The 23,525-nt window shown below is 42.6% G+C and overlaps 1 long non-coding RNA gene across 2 annotated transcripts; it reads right to left on the bottom strand.

The window, feature by feature from the left end:
- Positions 1-10,293: 10,293 nt before the first annotated feature.
- LOC105728912 (uncharacterized) lies at positions 10,294-14,642 on the bottom strand. 2 transcript variants are annotated; one of them, XR_001110149.3, is made up of 4 exons: positions 14,432-14,642; positions 12,822-12,894; positions 12,627-12,692; positions 10,294-11,411 (listed from the first exon to the last, which is right to left on the bottom strand). It is a non-coding gene; the product is annotated as an uncharacterized LOC105728912 (long non-coding RNA). The 2 variants fall into 2 exon arrangements; XR_010342907.1 differs by having other exon boundaries at positions 12,627-12,894.
- Between the last annotated feature and the right edge of the window lie 8,883 nt (positions 14,643-23,525).

Raw genomic sequence — 23,525 nt, 5'->3', positions numbered from 1 at the left:
TATGTTAAGGCTGTGACAGGGCAATGGTATTAACACGTCTAGAGAGATAAAGAGCTGCGCTGTATCTATACTAGTACTTCACAGTAGTATTTATACGAATGTGAAGTTTCTATAAAAGGGAACAGAGCTACAGCTCCATGGCCACTGCCATCCTGAGAGTTCCAGCCCTCTGAATTCTGAATGCTTAACTCTATTACTAAGGTGATTGTGATGAAGATCTTGTCAACCCCGGGACAAGATCTAATTGTTTTTTCAAAACAATTAGAAATTAATTCATGACTTCATACCCACAGGCCCTTCACAGTCCCACATATATTTTGGTTGGCTTGAGTTCATATCCCAGGTCCTGATTACCTTTGTCTTTGACAAGAGCCATCTCTGGGCCCTTAGATGCACAGAGTCTGAATCTGGAATGTAGAGGCTAAAGGGAGGTGAGACTCCAGCCGACCCTCCCTTAGATGCATTACTAGCAATCTCCTCCTACAAATTTCTGCAGTTCCTTCCTCCATAACCTTTTAGGAACTTTTATTTTTTTTGGAGACAGAGTCTTGCTCTATTGCTCAGGCTAGAGTGCAGTGGCAGAATCGCAGCTCACAGCAACCTCCACCTCCTGGGTTCAAGTGATTCTCGTGCCTCAGCCTCCCGAGTAACTGGAATTACAGGCACATTCCACCACACTCAGCTAATATTTGTGCTTCTGGTAGAGATGGGGTTTCACCATGTTGGCCAGGCCATTTTCTCTCTCTTTTTAAAAACTCCTTGTTTAAAAAAATGTGTGGTCAAGTATACACAACAGTAAGTTTACCATATTAACCATTTTCAAAATTTTTATATTTTATTTATTAATTTATTTTTGAAATGGAGTTTTGCTCTTGTTGCCCAGGCTGGAGTGCAATGGCATGATGTCAGCTCACTGCAGCCTCCGCCTCCCAGGTTCAAGCCATTCTCCTGTCTCAGCCTCCCAAGTAGCTGGGACTACAGGTGGCTAATTTTGCATTTTTAGTAGAGACAGGGTTTCTCCATGTTGGTCAGGCTGGTCTTGAACACCCGACCTCAAGTGACCCACCTGACTCAGCCTCCCAAAGTGCTAGGATTACAGGTGTGAGCCAGAGTGCCTGGCTCATGTTAACCCTTTTAATATATACAGTTCTATAGCATTAAGTCTGTCCATATTGTTGAACAACCATCACCACCATCCACCCCCAGAACTTTTTTGTCTTGCAAAATGTAAACTCTGCACCCATAAAATACTAACTCCATTCCCCCTTTCCTCCAGCCTCTGGCAATCACCATTCTACTTCCTGTCTCTATGAATTTATCTACTCTATGGACTTCATATAAGAGGAATCATATGATATTTGTCCACTTGTGACTGGCTTATTTTGCTTAGCATGTCTTCAAGGTTCATCTATGTTGTAGCATATTGCAAAATTTCGTTCTTTTTTAAAAGTGAGTAATAATGCATTGTATGGATATATCACATTTTGTTCATCTATTCAACTGTCAGTGGTCCCTGGGTTGCTTCCATGTTTTGGCTACTGTGAATAATGCTGCTGTGAACATGGTGTACAACATCTGTTTTGAGTCTTTGCTTTCACTGCTTTTGAGTTTATACCTAGAAGTGAAATTGTTAGATCATATGGTAATTCTATATTTAATTTTTTTTTTTCTTTTTGAGATGGTGTCTCACTCTGTCACCCAGACTGGAGTTCAGTGGCACGATCTCGGCTCACTGCAACCTCTGCTTCCCAGGTTCAAGCGATTCTCATGCCTCAGCCTCCTAAGTAGCTGGGATTATGGATGTCCACCACCACACCTGACTAATTTTTGTTTTTTTAATAGAGACAGCGTTTTGCCATGTTGTCCAGGCTGGTCTTGATCTCCTGACCTTAAGTGATGCATGCCTCAGTCTTCCAAAGTGCTGGGATTACAGGCGTCAGCTACTGCTCCGGGCCTCCATGTTTAATTTTTTGAGGGACTGCCACATCATTTTCCACAGCAGCTGCACCATTTTAAATTCCCACCAACAATGGTCAAGGGTTCCAATATCCCCATAGCCTCACCAATAGTTGTTGTTTTGTTTTGTTTTAAAATAGTAGCCATCCTACTGGGTGTGAAGTGGTATACGAGAAAACTCTGAAAGTTGCTTTTATTCTCTATTCAACCCACTATATTCTTGTCTACCACTTCACAGATAAAACTCTTTTAAGGGTCACTAGAGTCCTTTGTAGTGCACTGTCCAGTGGTCGCTATTCAGCCCCCAACTCATAACACAATCCCCATACAGCATTTGACACAATTGAAATTATTTCTCACGTGGTTTCCTGGACACCACTTTCCGTTGGTTTTCTTCCCTCACTGCTTATTCCTTCTCCAGCTCTTTGCTGTTTTCACCCATGGGTCAGCTTTTCCCTGTCACGTCTCTTTTCTTTTTGGATGATCTTCTCCAATTCACTGGCTTTTGTGTGTGTGTGTGTGAGATGGAGTCTCACTCTGTCATCCAGGCTTGAGTGCCATGATGCGATCTTGGCTCACTGCTACCTTCGCCTCCCAGGTTCAAGTGATTCTCCTGCCTCAGCCTCCCAACTAGCGGGGATTACAGATATGTGCCACCATGCCTGGCTAATTTTTGTATTTGGGGTAGACAGGGTTTCACCATGTTGGCCAGATTGGTCTTGGACTCCTGGCCTCAAGCCATCCACCCGCCTTGACCTCCCAAAGTGCTAGGATTACAGGCATGAACCACTGCACCCAGCCAATTCACTGGTTTTAAAAACCATCTTGACCTTGACAACTCACAAATGTGTATTTCCAACTTTGACATCTCATCTGCTCTCCCAGACTTAAATAGTTTACTTCCTACATAATGTGTCTTATAGGCATCTCATGTTTAACTAATCCAACGTACTCAAAACTGAACTCCTGGTTTTTCTACCAAAATGAGTTTTCCTTTAGTTCTTATTTATTTCAATAAATGGAATCTCCATTCTTCAAATGGCTCAGGCCAAAAGCTCTGGAGTTTTCTTTGACTCCTCTCTTTCTTCGTACCCTATATCCATCCCATAGTCACATCAGTAAACTATATCTGAAATGCAACCTCATTACCTTCTTTCACTATTGGCTGACCTACCATCATCCCTCAAGGATCATCACTATAGATAGCCTCATATCTTGTCTTTATTCTGACCATTCCTCCACTCTTTACAATGGAATCTCAACCCAGGAGCCAGGTCTTTACTCAGATCAAGTCATGCCCCTCTCTGCTCAGACTCTAATCTCACTTAGTGTAAAAGCTTGTATCACAGTGGCCTGGCCGGGCATAGTGGCTCACACCTGTAATCCCTGCACTTTGGGAGGCCAAGGTGAGCAGATCACGAGGTCAAGAGATTGAGACCATCCTGGACAACATGGTGAAACCCTGTCTCTACTAACAATACAAAAATTAGCTGGGTGTGGTGGCATGTGCCTGTAGTCCCAGCTACTTAGGAGGCTTAGGCATGAGAATTGCTTGAACTGGGGTGGGGAGGTTGCAGTGAGCTGAGATTGTGCCACTGCACTCCAGCCTGGAAAACAGAGCGAGACTCCATCTCAAAAAAAAAAAAAAGAAAGAAAGAAAGAAAAAGAAAACCCCACAAAAAAAAACAAACAAAAAACAGTGGCCTCCGAGGTCTTTCATAATCTGACCCTCTCCCCTTCCTCTGATTTTTTCTTTTTTTCTGATTTTTTTAATATATCCTACTATCTTCTCTTAATACATTATGCTTCAGCCACACTGGCCCCCTTGCTTTCTTCAAAAATACCAAGGATATGTCTTCCCTACACATCCCATATGCCCTCACATCCACCAAGTTTTGTTCAAATATTACTGTAGGAATTAGGCCATTTTGAACACCGTATATAAAAAAGCATCAGTCCCATTTCCTTAATCCTGCTTTGTTTCACTGCACGTATCACTATTTGTTATCCTGTATTTACTTTGTTTCCTTTCTCGAATGAAGTCTCCATGAAGCAGAGACTTTATCTTTTTCAATGTTGTCTCTCTAGCACATATTTGCTCAACAAATAGTAGAATGGTCTCATATTTTCAAGTGTTGGCAGAAAAAAATGTGTTAGGAAGAATGAATCATTTAGGAGCAGATAGCTGAATTTAGTGAATTCAAGCCTTGCTCTGATACAATTCTCCTTCAAGACAAGAGTCGTGAGGTGAATACAGAACATTTACATCCCAAGCATGTATTTTACTGAAGCACCAAAGGTATCTCTGAGCCTCTAGATGGTTGGCACGATAAAATCTAGGAAGGTGCCAGCCACAGTGGCTCACACCTGTAATCCCTGCGCTTAGGGAGGTCGAGGAGGGCAGATCGCTTGAGGTCAGGAGTTCGAGACCAGCCTGGCCAACATGGCAAAACCCTGTCTCTACAAAAAACACAAAAATTATCCAGGCATGGTGGCAGGCACCTGTAATCCCAGCTACACGGGAGGCTGAGGCAGGAGAATTGCTTGAACCCAGGAGGCAGAGTTTGCAGCGAGCTGAGATAACACTACTGCACTCTAGCCTGGGTGACAGAGTGTCTCTATCTCAATAAATAAATAAAAATCTAGGAAGGTAATTATCTTAGTTCATTTTGTGTTGCTATAAGGGAATACCTGAGGCTGGGTAATTTATAAAGAATAAAGGTTTATTTGCTTATGATTCTAATGGCTGGAAAGTTTAAAATTGGGTACTTGCATCTGGTGAGAACCGAAGGCTGCTTCCTCTCCTGGCAGAAGGCAAAGAGAAGCCTGTGTGTGCAGAGATCACATGATGAGAGAGGAAGTAAGAGAGAGTGGGGAGGTGTCAGGAGGTTTTTAACAGCCAGCTCTCATGAGAACTAATCGAGAACACATTCACCTCCGAGGGAGGGCATTCATCTATTCATGAAGGATCCGCCCCCATGACCCAAACACCTCTCATTAGGTCCCATCTCTGACACTGGAGATCAAATTTTAACATGAAATTTGGAGACACAAGCATCTAAACAATAGCAGTTATCAAGATAGGGGGCACTGCGCTACATGGATTACAGAGAGGACAACACAGTCCTCAATTTTTTTTTTTTTTTTTTTGAGATGGAGTCTAGCTCTGTCACGCAAGCTTGCGTGCAGTGGCGCAGTCTTAGCTCACTGCAACCTCCACCTCCCAGGCTCAAGCACTTCTGCCTCAGCCTCCCAAGTAGCTGGGACTACGGGCATGAGCCACCAAGCCCAGATAATTTTTGTATTTTTTGTAGAGATGGGGTTTCACTATATTGGCCAGACTGTTCTCAAACTCCTGACCTCAAGTAATCTGCCTGTCTTGGCCTCCCAAAGTGCTGGGATTATAGGCATGTGCCACCACACCTGGCCAGTCCTTCTCTTTTCTGGAGCTTAAAATCCATAATCTGACCATTGTCATCATTCATTCATTCAACAAATATCTATTGCACAAGAAACCAAAACTGATTTCACTGCACTGCCCGAGGCATGAACAAGAGAACTTTAAATGAACTTTCCTCTGAAATGTTCTCCAAATGAGTTGTTCAAAGAATTCTAAGTCAGGCAGCTGCCCCAGTCATCACTATTTCAGTGTTTTCTTTCACAAGCCCCCAGTGTGGTGAAATATATTGACATTTGGTGGAGTTTCACCTGAATAAAATTTTTATAAATTGGTGCACACCACTAAAGAGCTGCTTGTCTTTTTCATCTACATGATGGTTCCATTAGCATATTTTGAAAAATAACACTGGTTTTTCAACTAAGTGTTTAATGTGAAATAAAAGAGAATTTTTTTTTGAGATGGAGTTTCACTCTTGTTGCCTAGGCTGGAGTGCAATGGCACGATCTTGGCTCACTGCAACCTCTGCCTCCTGGGTTCAAGCGAGTCTCCTGCCTCAGTCTCCTGAGTAGCTGGGATTACAGGAATGTGCCAATGTGCCTGGCTAATTTTTTGTATTTTTAGTAGAGATGGGGTTTCTCTATGTTGGTCAGGCTGGTCTTGAACTCCTGACCTCAGGTGATCTGCCTGCCTCGGCCTGTCAAAGTGCTGGGATTATAGGTGTAAGCCACTGCACCTGGCCCTAAAAGAGAAAATCTTTAAAGATCAAAAAGTATTTGAGGTGGCATAAGAATTCTAAATGACAGCTGGGTGCACTGGCATGTGCCTGTAGTCCCAATTATTCAGGAGGCTGAGGCAGAAGGGTTGCTTGAGCCCAAGAGTTTAAGTTCAGCCTGGGCAACATAGCAAGACCCCATCTCTAAAAAAAAAAAAAAAAAGGAATTCTAAATGTAGATCTTAAATCTTTGACAATTAAGCATTGGTTATATATTCATGCTAACATTTAAAAGACAGAAAGCCCATTTAAGAAATATTTATTTATTTGTACTTTTTTTTTTTTTTTAGAGACAGGGTCTTGCTCTGCTGCCCAGACTAAAGTTCTGTGATGCAATCATAACTCACTGTAACCTCAGACTCTGAGACTCAAGCGATCCTCCCACCTCAGCCTCCAGAGTAGTTGGGACTACAGGTGCATGCCACCACACCTGGTTAAGTTTTAAAAATTTTTATAGAGATGAAAAATTTATAGAGATAAAAAATTCTTACTGTCTTTCTCTTTATTTTTATTTATTTATGTTTTTGAGACAGCGTCTAGCTCTGTTGTGCAGGCTGGTGTGCAGTGGCATGATCATGGCTCATTGCAACCTCCACCTCCTGGGTTCAAGTGATTCTTGTGCTTCAGCCACCTGAGTAGCTAGGATTACAGGCTAATTTTTGTATTTTTAATAGAGACGAGGTTTTCCCATGTTGGCCAGGCTGGTCTTGGACTCCTGGCCACATGTGATCTACCCGCCTAAACCTCCTAAAGTGCTGGGATTACAGGCAAGAGCCACTGCACCCAGCCTGGATATCTCTTTATAGCTTTGAAAATTGCCCTCATGAACACCATTTCACCAAATGCTAATACTAATGCCATGTGGCATTTATTGTGTTATCTCCATTTTATGGTATATTCTTTGTAACATCTTATAAATATGCATGTGTAACTGCTACTCGAATACAATGATAAAGGCTGTGCTTTTTACAATAATAAAAGTAACACATACCATTTATTAATTGTTTCCATCTTTTTTTTTTTTTTTTTTTTGAGACAGGGTCTCACTGTCACCCTGGCTGGAGAGCAGTGATGTGATCTCGGATTACTACAGCCTCGACTTCCCAGACTCAAGTGATCCTCTCAAGTAGCTGGGACCACAGGCGGGCACCATTATCCTTTGTTTTTTATTTTTTATTTTTATTTTTGGTAGAGACAAAGTCTCACTGTGTTGCCCAGGCTGGTCTTGAACTCCTGGGCTCAAGCAGTCCTCCCTCTTTGGCTTCCCAAAGTGCTGGAAATTCCAGGCATGAGCCACTGTGTCTGGCCAATTGCCTCACTTTTATCATCTGTAAAATGGGGCCAATACGAGGCCAAACCCTCCTTCAGAGGGTTTTAAGGTTAAGAAATTTAATGTGCATTTTTAAAAATAATATTTATATACTGGCTTATTTTTTAGTTAGAGTGCTCAAATAATAGACTATCCAGTTCAAAAGCAGACTTAACAATCTTTTTTATTTATTTTTTTTTTTGAGAGTTTGTATATTTTTTATTAAACAGTACGAATAGAGTGTGTATGTTTCTTATAGCAGAGTACAAATAGGTCGTATTTTTCACAACGAAGTATTTTAGACTTAACAATCTTAACAGGAGTTAATCACCAACGAAGGTCTTGGTACTGGCCCAGTCTTAAAGTAGTCTCACTTCTCTAGGCATAGCATGTGTAGAAGAATGATTCATTCATTCCACACATATTCATCAGGCACAGTTCTAGGTGCTGGGGAGACAGAGTGAAGGGGGCAGATCTCTGCCGACATGGACCAGTTAGGGAAAGACAGGAAGAAAAGCATGGACGGGGAGAGAGGGAGAAGAAAAGAAAGGGAAATAAAAAATTACACCTAGTGATAACTGCCATGATGAAAATAAAACAGCCCACTGTAATAGAGTGATGAGGATATGAATGTCTGGCTTCTTTGGACTGGGAGTCAGTGACATCCTCTCTGCGGAGGCCACATTTAAGCTGAGACCCAAATGAAGATGATGAGGAGGAGCCAATCATAAAATGGTGGAAAATATCCAAAGCAGAGTGCACAGCAAGTGTAAAGAACGTGGAGCAGGCCGGGCATGGTGGCTCACACCTGTAATCCCAGCACTTTGGGAGGCTGAGGCAGGAGGATCATGAGAGCCCAGGAGTTCGAGACCAACTTGGGCAACATAGTGAGACCCTGTCTCTACGAAGAAGAAGGAGGAGGAGGAGGAGGAGGAAGAGGAAGAAAAAGAAGAAGAACAACAACAAAACATCAATCTGAGGCAGCAATGGGCTTGGTTGGTTAAAAAAAAACAACAAAAAAAACGAAAACAGAGAGGCCAGAACAGTTGGGGAGCAGGGAGTGAAAGGGAAAACTGCCTGCGAGGAAGTCAGAAGGTGGGCAAGGAGAGGAAATCTCGGAAGGGCTTGCAGGTCAAGGTAAGAGGTGTGGATTTTTTCTCAGCGCAATGGCAACGACAGGACAATCAGTGCGAGAAATGGGGTGTCTCCAAGCACAGCAGGCAGAAGCAATGCTCAAGGCCTAAGGAGGGCATCAAATGAGAAATGTGGGCAGCCAGGAGGCCCCTGGAGCTCTAGGATACACAGACGTCCTTACTGCTCATATGATAAGCTGACTGCATTGATGGAGGGCCAATGATAAGCCAAGTAATGCAAATGCAAAATGATCAAGTTAAGCTGAATTGTTTTTTAAAAAGAAAATGGGGGCTGGGCACAGTGGCTCACGCCTGTAATCCCAGCACTTTGGGAGGCCAAGTTGGGCGGATCACTTGAGGTCAGGAGTTCTTGACCAGCCTGGCAAACAGGACAAAACCCTCTACTAAAAACCCTCTACTAAAAATACAAAAACTAGCCGGGTGTGGTGGCAAGTGCCTGTAATCCCAGCTATTCGAAGGCCTGAGGCAGGAGAATTGCTTGAACCCGGGAGGCAGAGGTTGCAGTGAGCCGAGATCGTGCCATTGCATTGTAGCCTCGATGACAGAGTGTGACTCCATCTCAAAAAAAAAAAAAAAAAAAAAAGAACAAGAAAAAGAAAGTGGGAAATGAGATAGTGGAGTTTTAAAAACAGAAGCAGGGCAGGTGAGGTGGCTCATGCCTGTAATCCTCGCACTCTGGGAAGCCCAGGGGGGTGGATCACCTGAGGTCAGGAGTTAGAGACCAGCCTAGCCAACATGGCGAAAACCTGTCTTTACTAAAAATATAAAAATTAGCCCAGCATGATGGGGGCACCTGTAGTCCCAGCTACTCAGGAGGTTGAGGCAGGGAATTGCTTGAACCTGGAAGGCAGAGGTTGCGGTGAGCTGAGATTGTGCTACTTCAGTCTGGCCTGGGCAAAAAAGGGAGACTGTCTCAAAAAAAGTAAAAACATAAAAACAGAAGCAAAATGCAGTGGTTTTTGTTTTTAATTTTTTTAATAGTGATGGAGTCTTGCTATGTTACTCAGGCTGGTCTCAAGCAATCCTCCTGCCTAGCTTCCCGAAGCACTGAGAATACAATGCAAGCCACCATGCCCATCCTCGCAGTGATTTTGAGGAAAGGTATGGCAGGTTCCAAAAAACCCAAATACAGATTAGTATGAAGCAGGGTTTGTCCACCTGGCACTACTGACATTTTGACCACATAATTCTCTGTCGTGGGGTGCTGTCCTGTGCACTGTAGGATATGTAGCAGCATCTCTGATCTCTACCTAAGATGACAATAGCAACCAGCGGTTGTGACTACCAAAGATTTCTGCAGACATTGCCAAATGTCCCTGTGGGGCAAAATCACCCCTGTTGGATAATTTACTGACACAATTGACAATATTTAATCTTACATACGTTTGTGATATATGTTCTAAGACAGGTTTGAGTGTTTGAATTTTCCCTTCACAAGTAAAGAAATTGTATGAGTGAGTGCAAAAGTAATTGGGATATTGTTTTGTTGGAATTTGCCATTTGAAATTGGAATACAGGCCAGGTGTGATGTGGCTCACGCCTGTAATCCCAGTACTTTGGGAGGCTGAGGCGGGCGGACCATCTGAGGTCAGGAGTTTGAGACCAGCCTGACCAACATGGAGAAACCCCGTCTCTACTAAAAATACAAAAATTGGCCAGGCATGGTGGCACATGCCTGTAATGCCAGCTACTTGGGAGACTGAGGCAGGAGAATCACTTGAACCCGGGAGGCGGAGGTTGTGGTGAGCCCAGATGGTGCCATTGCACTCCAGTCTGGGCGACAAGAGTGAGACTCTGTCTCAAAAAGAAAAAAAAAAATTGGAATACGATCTTAAATAAATGTGGTTATGTTATACATCATTTTAATCGGTATTTCTTTATGTTTTTTCACTAATGACTTATTACTTGCTGTTTATTTTATGTGTATTTTAGACTGTGGAAATGAGGTTACACAAAAAGCAAATTTGAGTGATTTTAGTATTTGAGTTCAAAATGGGTCACAAAGCAGCAGAGACAACTCCTAATATCAACAATGCATTTAGCCCAGGAACTCTAACGAATATATAGTGCAGTGAGGATTCAAGAAATTTTGCAAAGGAAATGAAAGCCTTGAAGATGAGGAGCGTAGTGGCTGGGCATTGGAAGCTGACAACAACCGATAGAGAACAATCATTGAAGCTGGTCCTCTTGCAAGTACACAAGAAATTGCCAAAGAACTCAATGTCTACAATACTACAGTTGTTCGGCATTTGAAGCAGATTGGAAAGGTGAAAAAGTTCGATAAGTAGGTGTCCCATGAGCTGAGTGAAAATTTAAAAATCATCGTTTTGAAGTATTGCCTTCTCTTATTCTACCCAATAACAACAAACCATTTCTAGATCGGATTGTGATATGCAATGAAAAGTGGATTGTATATGGCAACCAGCGATGACCAGCTCAGTGGCTGGACCAAGAAGCCCCGAAGCACTTCCCAAAGCCAAATTTGCACCAAGAAAAGGTCATGATCACTGTTTGGTGGTCTGCTGCCAGTCTGACCCACCACAGCTTTCTGAATCCTGGCGAAACCGTTACATATGCGAAGTAGTCTCAGCAAATCGATGAGATGCACAGAAAACTGTAGTGCCTGCAGTCGGCACTGATCAACAGAAAGGGACCAATTCTTCTTCACGACAGCACCCAACCACATGTTGCACAACCAATGCTTCAGAAGTTGAATGAATCTGCCGTAGTCACCTGACCTCTAGCCAACCGACTTCTTCAAGCATCTCGACAACTTTTTGCAGGAAAAATGCTTTCACAACCAGCAGGATGCAGAAAATGCTTTCCAAGAGTTCATTAAAAAAAAAAAAAAAAAAAAGTTCATCAAATTCTGAAGCACGGATTTTTACACTAACGGAATAAAGTAATTTATTTCTCATTGGCAAAAATGTGTTAATTGTAATGGTTCCTATTTTGATTAATAAAGATGTGTTTGAGCCTAGTTATAATGATTTAAAATTCAGGGTCCAAAACCACAATTACTTTTGCACTAACCTAATAGTAACTAGAGGGTTAAAAAAATGTGGAATGACTCATTATTTCATTCATTTTTCATGGGCTTGACACAATTCTGTGGTGGTTAATCAAAAATACTTATTAAGTGCATTCTATATGCCAAGCACTGTTTTGGGGACGGGGGATAGAGAAGTGATCAAGCACATTAAAAAATATATCCTGCCCTTGAGGAACTTATACTCTTATAAGAGGAGAGAGGGTAAACAAATAAATAGGTATATCATTTGCAGTGCTATGAAGTGATAAGTGCAACAGAAAAATTAAGTTGGGAAGAGAGATGGGAGTGCCACGATGGAGCAGGACAGAGATTTAAAATAGACACTGGGTGCAGTGACTCACGCCTGCAATCCCTGAACTTTGGGAGGCCAAGGTGGGTAGATCGTTTGAGGTCAGGAGTTCGAGACCAGCCTAGCCAACATGGTGAAACCCCATCTCTACTAAAAATATAAAAAATTAGACGGGCATGGTGGTGTGCACCTTCAATCCCAGCTACTGGGAGGCTGAGGCAGAAGAATTGCTTGGACCCAGGAGGCAGAGATTACGGTGAGCTGAGATCATGCCACAGCACTGTAGTTAGAGTGACAGAACAAGACTCTGTCTCAAGAAAAAGAAATCTAATATAGAGTCTTCCTGCAATGATAATATTTAAGAGAAGAGTTAAAGGTAATAGGGAGGAAGCTGTGCAGAAAGCAGAAGAAAAACAGTGCGAACTCCCTAAGGCATGAGCTGAGCTGGGTTTATTGCACAATAGCCGGGAAACCAGTATGACTGGTTAATATGACCAATTATGTTGAAATTAACCAATGGCCTGACTTAAAGAAAGCTCTCTGAACAACTGCATGGTCAAATCTGAAATGGCAACTCCTTGGTATAGTTTTTCAGGGGACGAGGGAATGGGAAATCATTGGTGTTGAGGATCTTACAAGCCTCTAAAGATGTAAAGTAACACCAACAATTAAAGAGCAGTTCCAAATGTTTTACCTATACTTAGCTCTCGAGGTGCCTTTTGGGTGGGAGAACTGTTCTTCACAGGTGATCTTTTCCCATCTTTTTCATTCAGGTTTCAACGAAAATAAAACAAAATGTTGAGTAAAATGTAGGGGAAAACACTGGTCAAAAGTGAATTGTTTTTTAAAAAGCAAATTATAATTTGATGAGAAGGAGAAATATTATTACCTGACCAAAGAAATCGATGGGCCCAGTGTCCAAGGGCTCAGCTTTAGCAAATTCCTCCATTCTGCCATGAGACCTGAGAAAGAGCAATTGAAAATCTGAAGACAAATGATCATCTTCATAGATGATATTTCAAAGTAGTTGATGGTTTTAAAGTTCAGCTGTTTTCTTCTTTTTTAATGGACATGAGGTCTCAGCCGGGTGCCAAGGCTCACGCCTATAATCTCAGCATTTTGGGAGGCTGAGGCAGGTGGATTGCTTGAGCCCAGGAGTTCAAGACCAGCCTGGGCAACACAGTGAGACCCTGTCTCCAAAAAAAAAAAAAAAAAAAAAAAAAAAAAAAAATTCAAAAATTAGCCAGGCATGGTTGTGCACACCTGTATTTCCAGCTACTCATAAGGCTGAGGCAGAGGATCAATTGAGCCTGGGAGGTCATCAAGGCTTCAGTGAGTTGTGATTGTGCCACTGCATAGTTATAATGAAAAAGACAAACAATAAAAAGGGACACATTTTAGACTGGGCGTGGTGACTCACGGCTGTAATCCCAGCACTTTGGGAGACCAAGGCGGGTGGATCATGAGGTCAGGAGTTCAAGACCAGCCTGGCCAAGGTGGTGACACCCCGTCTCTACTAAAAATACAAAAATTAGCCAGGCGTGGTGGCAGATGCCTGTAATCCCAGCTGCTTGGGAAGCTGAGGCAGAGAATTACTTGAACCCGGGAGGCAGAGGTAGCAGTGAGCCAAGATCGCATCACTGCTCCAGCCTGGGCGACAGTATGAGACTCGGTCTCAAAAAAAAAAAAAAAGGACACATTTTACTAAGCAGGTTGTGAAAAAAACACGACTGTGATTGGAGAGGAACCCTCGGGTAAACCAGAGCTAAATGGCCTCAGGGATTTGCAGTAAACGCACAATGGAGGACAGGCAGCAGCAACAATATGAGAACTGGGACACACAGTGGACTGGGACTCATTAACTATTGTGATCATTGGCCAGGTTCGGTGGCTCACATTTGTAATCCTAGCACTTTGGGAGGCTGAGGCGGGCGGATTGCCTAAGCTCAGTAGTATGAGACCAGCCTGGACAATATGGCGAAACCCCGTCTCTACTAAAAATACATAAAATTAGCCAGGTGTGGTGGTGCATGCCTATAAGCTACTTGGGAGGCTGAGGCAGGAGAATCCTCCTGAGCCTCCCGAGTAGCTGAGACTACAAGCATGCACCACCACGCTGGCTAATTTTTCTACATTTTGTAGAGATAGGGTTTCACCATGCTGCCTAGGCTGGTCTTGAACTTCTGGACTTAAACGATATGCTCCCTCTTGGCCTTCCAAAGTGCTGGGATTGCAGGTGTGTACCACTGTCCCCAGCCTTGTCAGGGTTTTTAATGCAAGTGACTCCATTATGATTCTGACAACTTTCACACTTTGTCCCTTGAGTTGGTGTCCAGGAAACTGCATCGCAATCTCTCTTATATAGCCTGTTTCGATGCCCCTAATAAAATTGCTCTATCTGAAGTCAACGGTCTATCCTGAGACTTTGTACTACTTGATCTTTCTACAACAGTTGATATAGCTGACCAAACTATTTCATGAAACATTTTCTCTCCTTACCTTCATGTGATTATTCTCTGCAGCATTTTCTCCTGCTTGTCTTACCATTCATTTGTAGTGTCCTTAATGGAATTTCCCACTCTCCCCACAAACAAACAAAATCTCCAAAACATTAGTGTCCTTGTGGGTTGTGTTTTGTTTTTTGGTCCCTTTCTCTTCTCCCTGAATGATCTCGGTCATAGTCTTCTGCCACACGGAAGGCCTGATTACTCTCACGTCTATATCACTAGATCCATATTTCTAACTGACTACCAGATATCTTCGCCTGAGTGCCCTGCAGGCATCTCAAATTTAGAATGCCCAAAGCTTATCTTCCATTCCACTTCTTCCAAAACCTCCCCCTCCCCCTTCATTCTCTATCTCAGGGAGTGGTACCCCTCTCCACCCAGGAACCCAAGCCAGAAACCTGGGTCTCATTCTCAACTCCTCTCTCTCTGTGCTCAGTGCGCAGTAAGTTCACTTAATACTATTTTAGAAATGTTTCTGTGGAGGCCGGGCGCAGTGGCTCACGCCTGTAATTCCAGCACTTTGGGAAGCCAAGGCAAGTGGATCACTTGAAGTCAGGAGTTCGAGACCAGCTGGCCAACATGGTGAAACCCTGTCTCTGCTAAAAATACAAAAATTAGCTAGGCATGGTGGTGGGCACCTGTAATCCCAGCTACTCAGGAGGCTGAGGCAGGAGAATTGCTTAAACCAGGGAGGCAGAGGTTGCAGTGAGCTGAGATCACACCACTGTACTCCAGCCTGGGTGACAGAGCGAGACTCTGTCTCAGAAAAAAAAAAATTCTGTGATCCAGCCTCTCTTGTTAGGCCCCCCCAACCACCACAGCCTTTGTATAAGTTCCCATCAATATCGTTAGCAGCAATAATTTGGCAGTTCTCCCATAACACTAAGCTCTCCCGTCTCCTATTTCTTCTTTAGAATAGAGACCATCAGACTTAGGGATGTCACTATTCAGAAATGTTTAAAAAGTGGGTTTGGGAACTAACACAGTGTTGCCTTTTAAAAAACTTTGTCAAGGCACTGAAAAACAATATCTGGTCTCACTGTTGTTTTATAATAATAATAATATAAAATGACTGTTTAACTTCAAAAAATAGAAACTATCATACGCTCAGAAGGCAGTTCTTTAAATATATTTGGCTTTTTATTTCATTTATTTTATTTTTGAGACAGGGTCACCTAGGCTGGAGTGCAGTGGCACCGATCAGAGCTCACTGCAACCTCTATCTCCTAAGCTTAAACCATTCCCCTGGCTCTGCCTCCCGAGTAGCTGGGACTACAGACACCCACCACTATGCCTAGTTAATTTCTTTTTCTTTTTCTTTTTTTTTTAATTTTTATTTTTTGAAAGAAAGAAAGAAAATGAATAAAGAGGAGGAGGAAAAAGGAAGGGAAAGAGAGAGAGAGAATGGGAGTATTGCTTTCTTGCCCAGGCTAGAATGCATTTTCGTAATGGGTATTGAAAACCTCTTTTATACCACTAATTATACTTGATGTAAACAGGAAGGAATAAGGGAAGAAAATAACAAACGAGCAGCCAACCAATATTTCATTTAAACCTATGAAATGCTATGCAATTACTGAGGAGTGATTTACTTCCAATTATGTAGTCACTTTTGGAATAGGTGTGAGGTGGTAATGTATGTTTTATGTATTTGAAGTGGAGAGTTCTATAAATGTTTATTAAGTTTACTTGTTCCGGGTCTGAGTTCAAGTCCTGGATGTCCTTGTTAATTTTCTCTCTCGTCGATCTATAAAATCATTAGCTCTTCTTGTTACATTGATCCTTTTGCCATTATGTAATGTCCTTCTTTGCCTCTTTTGCTCTTTGTTGCTTTAAAGTCTACTTTATCAGAGGTGAGAATTGCATCTCCTGCTTTTTATTTATTTGTTTATTTTTACTCTCTAATTGGTTGATAAATCTTCCTCCTTCTCTTTGAGTCTTTGTGTATCGTTGCATATGAGATGGGTCTGGATGCAGCATACCAGTGGGTTTTGGCTTTTTATCCGATTAGAATATATATAACTTTAATACTGGCATTTGATGCTAGCTGGCTGTTTTGCCCATTAGTTAGTGTAAATTTTTCGTTGTGTTAATGTTCTTTTCTTTTTGATATATTTTTGGAAAGGCTGATATTGGTTGTTCCTTTATGTGTATGGTGCTTCTTTCAGAAGCTCTTGTAAAGCAGGCCTGGTGGTGGTGAAGTCTCTAAGTACTTGTTTGTTCACAAAGGATTTAATTTTTCCTTCGATTATAAAGCTTAGTTTGGCTGGATAGGAAATTCTGGGTTGAAAGTTCTTTTCTTTAAGGATGTTAAATATTGGTCCCCACTCTTTTCTGGCTTGTAGGGTTTCTGCTGAGAGATCTGCTGTAAGTCTGATAGGTTTCCCTTTATGGCTGCCCTTAGTATTTTCTCCTTCATTTCAACCCTAATAAATCTGGCGATTATGTGCCTTGGGGTTGGTTTCCTTGAAGAATATCTTTGTGGTGTTCTCTGTATTACCTGGAGTTGAATATTTCTCTGCCTTGCCAGGTTGGGAAAGTTTTCCTGAATGATATCCTGAAGAGTATTTTCCAACTTGGATTCATTCTCTTCATCACATTCAGGTACACCTATCAAACGTAAATTAGGTCTTTTCACATAGTCCCATATTTCCTGGAGACTTTGCTCATTCCTTTTCATCCTTTTTTCTCCAATCTTGTCTTCTCGTTTCATTTCACTGAGCTGGTTCTCGACTTCTGATATCCTTTCTTCTGCTTGATCAATTCGACTGTTTAAACTTGTGCATGCTTCGTGAAGTTCTCGTGTTGTGTTTTTCAGCTCCATCAATTCACTTATATTCCTCTCTAAATTGTCCATTCTCGTTAACATTTCGTCAAACCTTTTTTCAAGTTTCTTAGTTTCTTTGCATTGGGTTAGAACAAGTTCTTTTAATTCACAGAAGTTTCTTATCACCCACGTTTTGAAACCTGCTTCTGTTATTGGAACACACTCGTAATCTATTAAGCCTTGTTCCGTTCCTGATGAGGAATTGCAATCCCCTGTAGAGGGAGAGGCATTCTGATTTTGAGTATTCTCTGCCTTTTTACGCTGATTTCTTCCCTTCATTATATATTTATCTGTCTGTTGTCTTTGTAATTACCGACTTTTTAACTAGGTCTCTGAGCAGACGTCCAACTTGTTGATTCCCAGTGCCGAAATCTGAGCAGTCCACTGCGCCGGCCAAAACAGTGGTGTTAAGATTGATGGTGCTTTTCTGCCCGGGAATCTCCGGACTCTGCATCAAAAACTGGCGTGCTAAGGCGCCAGCAAAACTGCTGTGCTGGCCACAAGAGTCGCCCTGGCGACACGTGGGGCTCCTCTACTGGGAATCTCCTGGTCCGTGAGCAACAAATATTCGTCTGAAAGTGTGGCGTCCTCTCATTCTCTGCGCTTTCACTGGGAACTACTAGCCCGAGTTGCTAGTGATCAACCATCTTGGATCTCTCTCCAATTCCTTTTTTTTTTTTTTTTTTTTTTTTTTTTTAGTAGAGATGAGGTCTCGCTATGTTGCCATCTGAGCTCAAGCGATCTTCCTGTGTCAACCTCCCAAAGGTTTGAGATTCATCCCGAGGCTGACCAGCCACATCCTTGCCCTGAGTCTGAAGATCTTTTAGATCCCTTGAAAAACTCCTCAGCTGGCCGGGCACGAAGGCTCACGTCTGTAATCCCAGCTACTTGGGAGGCTGAGATATGAGAATTGCTTGAACCTGGGAGGCAGAGGTTGCAGTGAGCTAAGATCGCACCACTGCACTCCAGCCTGGGTGACAAAACGAGACGCTGTCTCAAAGAAAGAAAAAAGAAAAATCCCTCAGCTTTGTCATAGACTACCTTAGAATAGAAAATAATTAATAAATAAGGAAAGTGTTAGCATCTTATTTTATTTATTTACACATTTGTCTCATTGAATTCTAAACTTTCTTGAGGGTATGGATTTCTGCCCTATTCAGTTTTGCATTTTTCATCAAGTATAATTACTGCCAGTCTGCAATCAATAAATGTTTACTGAATTGATTTGAAATCTCAGTTGGGAAGGTAGAATTCAGAATTATTAAACTTTTGGTATCTGATAACCTGGCTTTGGATTCTAACTCCACTATTCACTTGCTGTATGACCTGGGGCAAGTTGCCTAAACTCTTTCTGTAATTTCCTCAACTCAAAAATGGATTAAATGAGCTAATGAATGTAATATGCTGGGTGCTTAAATGCTATTTATATCATATTTACTGAGCTCTTACTATGCCTTAGGTTTGAGGCAGGTGTAGGTGATAGAGTAGAAAATATGCAGGGGCCAGGTACAGTGGCTCATGCTTGTAATCACAGTACTTGGAAGCCGAGGTGGGCATATTGCTTGAGTTCAGGGGTTCGATACCAGCCTGGGCAATGCGTTGAAACATCATCTCAAATACAAAAAAAAAAAAATTAGCGAGGCGCGGTGGCGTACAGCTGTAGTCCCGGTACTCAGGAAGCTGAGGTGGGAATCACTTGAGCCTAGGAGGTCGAGGGTGCAGTGAGCTGTGATTGTACCACTACACTCCAGCCTGGGTGACAGAGCAAGACCCTATCTCAAAAAAAAAAAAAAAAAAAAAAAGGGAAGAAAAGAAAGGGAAAATGTAATATGCAGGGCTCCTGGGGAGACAACCATAAAACAAATAACTGCATAAGCAAATTCATTACGCATTGTGATAAGTAACATGAAAAAGAGTTAAGAATTCTAGGAAAAGTTGTGAGAGGAGGATCTGATTTAGAAAATTATGGAAGGATTCTCTGAAAAAGAGGCACTTAAGCTGAGACTTGAAGGATGGGAAGTTCTCTATTTACCCACCACCCAACTCATTCCTCAACACTCTTTAGTCTGGTTTCCATCTCTCTACTTAAATAGCTCTTGCTAAGGTCACCAATGGCATCCAAATTACTATGTACATCAGTCCTCTTCCGTGACCTCCTAGCTGCTCTCAACACAGTTGATGATGCCCTCCTTCTTGAGAGGTCTTCCCTTGGCTTCTGTAATAATAAATGCCTCCTGATCTCTTCCTTCCTCTCTGGTTACCTCGTCAGTCCTCTTCAAAAGTTCATCTGCCCCAACTCATTCATTAAATGTTCCCCAAGGCTTAGTCACAGGTTCACTTTTTTTCTATCAACCTAAATAATAGAGAAGCTCTGTAAAAGAAAGAGATATGTAGTAAATTATGTGCGTATCTAAGGAGGTTAAAAAAAAAAAAAGAGAAAGATGGCCAGGTACAGTGGCTCACACCTGTAATCTCAGCACTTTGGAAGGCCAAAGTGGGGGGATCACAGGGTCAGGAGTTCAAGACCAGCCTGGCCAATATGGTGAAACCCTGTCTCTACTAAAAATATATATATAAATTAGACAGGTGTGGTGGCACGTGCTTGTTGTCCCAGCTACTCAGGAAGCTGAGGCAGAAGAATTGCTTAAAGCCGGGAGGTGGAGGTTGCAATGAGCTGAGATCATGCCACTGCATTCCAGCCTGGGCAATAGAGCAAAAAGCTGTTTAAAATAAATAAATAAATAAAGATATTTAAAGGAAAAATGAGAAGGATAATTGTTTTGAGATAATTATCCTTAGCTACAAAGATCAATAACAAAAGTTACGACAGTCCAAAGTCAGACAGGCGGTTGCTGGGTAGATGTCCTTGTAGAAGTATTTTTTGTGTACAGTTGGGATGCCTTCGCGTGAGGTTTTGGGTTTTGCAGAGTGATAGTTTTTGTTATTAGGCGTACAAACGTGAGAACCCTCTTTTTATAGTCTTTCCCAGCTCTTTCTGCCTGAGGTGGTTTTTTTTTTTTTTTTTTTTTTTTGAGTCTGAGTTTCGCTCTTGTTACCCAGGCTGGAGTACAATGGCGCGATCTCGGCTCACCGCAACCTCCGCCTCCTGGGTTCAGGCAATTCTCCTGCCTCAACCTCCTGAGTAACTGGGATTACAGGCCCGTGCCACCATGCCCAGCTGATTTTTTGTATTTTTAGTAGAGACGGGGTTTCACCATGTTGACCAGGATGGTCTCGATCTCTTGACCTCGTGATCCACCCGCCTCGGCCTCCCAAAGTGCTGGGATTACAGGCGTGAGCCACCGCGCCCGGCCTTTTTTTGTTTTTTTTTTTTGAGACATAGTCTTGCTCTGTTGCCAGGTGCCAGGCTGGAGTGCAGTGGCGCCATCTCAGCTCACTGCAACCTCTGCCTCCCGGGTTCAAGCAATTCTTCTGCCTCAGCCTCCTGAGTAGCTGGGACCACAGGCGCACGCCACCACGCCCAGCTAATTTTTGTATATTTTAGTAGAGACGGGGTTTCACCATGGTCTCAATCTCTTGATCTCGTGATCTGCCCGCCTCAGCCTCCCAAAGTGCTGGGATTACAGGCATGAGCCATCGTGCCTGGCCAGTGCCTGAGTTTTTTTTTTAAACACTAGTGACTCCATTTTGATTTTGACAACTTCCATACTTCTTACTCTAGACTTTGTGAAGGCTGCAGACGCCAAAATGAAATCACTTTTGTGGACACAGACAAAATGGGGCCAGGAAGGTTGAAAGGAGAGGAGGCCTATGCTTACATGTCTAAGAATTGTTGCCAAGGACATTCAAAAAGCTCTTTTGCGTCTTTCAAGCATCTCCTGATTTGATAAGGTTTATCACTAGATACTTTTTAGGACTGTGATAGTTCAGGTAAGATGTTCTAGGAACACTTATCCTGTAAGACATCACCACCAATGAACCGACAACTCTGGCTTTAAGCCTCTAGAAACAATGATCTATTTCTAAGCAGTTTATGTAAATGTCTTTTTTGTTAATAAAAGCTCCCCTTTCCTCACTGAGTGCACTGGAGACATGCCATTACATGCTTTCTGGATTGTAATCCTTATATCTATTCCCAAGTAAACCCAACATGTTTAAAGATAATTTTCTCTTTGGGTTTTTTTTTTTAGACAAGGTCTCATTCTGTCATCAAGGCTGGAGTGCAGTGGTGATGAGAAGGGATAGTTCCCTTGACTCCCTTACAGGATGGGAACTGGAGTGGCTGGTTTCACTCAGCCCACCGCTGGCCACTCCTCACGGGAGGGAGCGAGTGCAGAACGGAGGGGTGAGCCACCGCTGGAACCAGCCGGTCGCTCCTCTCTGTCGGGAGCAGGCTCTATGTGGGCCCCGCAGCAGCGTCCAAGAATATTACAACCAATGCTCTTTCCGCTTTTCCGTCCAGGGATGGCCAAGTGCCAGCCAGCTCAGTGGAGGGTCAGGGTGGCAGCCCCTGTACTCTCAGCGGCTTCCTAGTTCTTGTCTGGCGTCCAGGAAGAATCAGGTCACATGAACAGTTTGAAAGGTGATGAATGCAGAAGACTTTATTGAGTGGTGGATGGCTCTCAGCGGAAAGGGAGGCTGAAAAGGGGATGGGAAAGTGGTCTTTCCCTGAAGCCCACCTGTCTCTGGTTAGGCCCCTCTCTGAAACTGCACGTCCGAAGTTAACCGCATCATCTATCCGTGTTCTCCGACACTCAGTTGTTTCTCTCCTTGACACTCAGCCGCTTATGTTTCCGACGCTCAGCCGCTTGTGTTGCTTTGCCAGCTGAAGTCTTTATGGGCACAGGATAGGGGTGGGGCAGGCCAAAAATGAAACGTTTGGGCAGAAAAATTGGGTCAGCTGTTTTCACTTAGAGCCGTGGTGCCAGGCTTAAGGGTGGGGTTTAGCTGGGAGCCCAGCCCTTCTGTAACAGTGTGATCCTAGTTAATGGCAGCCTTGGCTTCCTCAGGGTCAAGCGATCCTTCCACCTCGGCCTCCAGTAGCTGGGACTACAGGCCCACTCCACCACGCCCAGTTAATTTTTTAATTCCTTGTAGAGAGGGGATCTTGCTTGGCAGCCAGGCTGGTCTCTGATTCCTGGCTTCAAGTGATCTGCCTGCTTCGGCCCCCTAGAGCGCTGGGATTACAGGTGTGAGAAACCAAGCCTAGCCTCTAGTGTCTTTTTTTCTCAGGTTGGCAATTTACATTGTCCAATAGTCACTCATGTAATTTTAAATTTTCTAGTAGCCACATTTTATTTTATTTATTTTATTTTTTATTTTTTAGCAGGGTGTTTAGACATAATGTAGCCACATTTTAAAAAGTAAAAAGAAGTATCATTAACAATCAATCTTAATGATGTTTTTAACTCTATATAAAAATTATCATTTCAATAAGTAATAAATATAACATTATTGAGAGACTTTAATATTTTTGTAATTCAGTGTGTATTCTAAATTATGGCATGACTCAATCTGGACTAGCAGCATTTTAAGTGCTCATTAGCAACGTGGTAGGTGGTCATCATTTTGTGCAATACAAGTATAGACTCTCAGGTCTAGATCCCCTTGCTGGACAGTCTTAATCTGTGTCAAAGTTCCAATTCTCATCTATTAGCTGATGACTCACATTTTTATATTTGCTCCAACTATTCTTTTGATCTCCAGTTCCTTACAGTTATTCGATTTCTTCACATCTCCACTTTAATGCCCCAAGACACCTCAGACTCAGCATGTCTCACATCTAGTTCATAATCTTCCCTTTCAAATCTGAAATGTTTTTCTATCACTGTTATTTACATTACATTACCAGTCAATCCAATTTCACCAGCACACAACTAAGGGGCTTCCTTGATATCTTCTTCTCCCTCAAATCCCTTATACAACTCATCACCAAGTCTTGCCTATTTTATCTCCCACATATCTCTTAAATTTATTCATTTTTTGGTCACATGCATCATCACTCCCTTTCAAGCCACTGCAATCTATTGACTTTAATAGCCTCTAAGCTGATCTCCCTGCTTTCATTCTGGCCACCCTCAGCTCTATCTACTCTGTACACTGCAGCCATGGTGATATTTTCAAAATCTAATTATGTTAATTGCAAATCTCATCAGTTTAGCTGTCTCCTCACCATTAAAATACTTTAGGGACCTGGGCACAGTGGCTCACACCTATAATCCCAGGACTTTGGGAGGCTGAGGCAGGTGGAACACCTGAGTCAAGAGTTCGAGACCAACATGGTGAAACCCCGTCTCTA

This window comes from Aotus nancymaae, unplaced genomic scaffold, assembly GCF_030222135.1.
Source record: "Aotus nancymaae isolate 86718 unplaced genomic scaffold, 86718_ANA_hifiasm-v0.15.2.pri h1tg000016l, whole genome shotgun sequence".
In the NCBI taxonomy this organism is placed as follows: domain Eukaryota; kingdom Metazoa; phylum Chordata; class Mammalia; order Primates; family Aotidae; genus Aotus; species Aotus nancymaae.
This window is presented reverse-complemented; position numbering and strand designations above follow the sequence as displayed.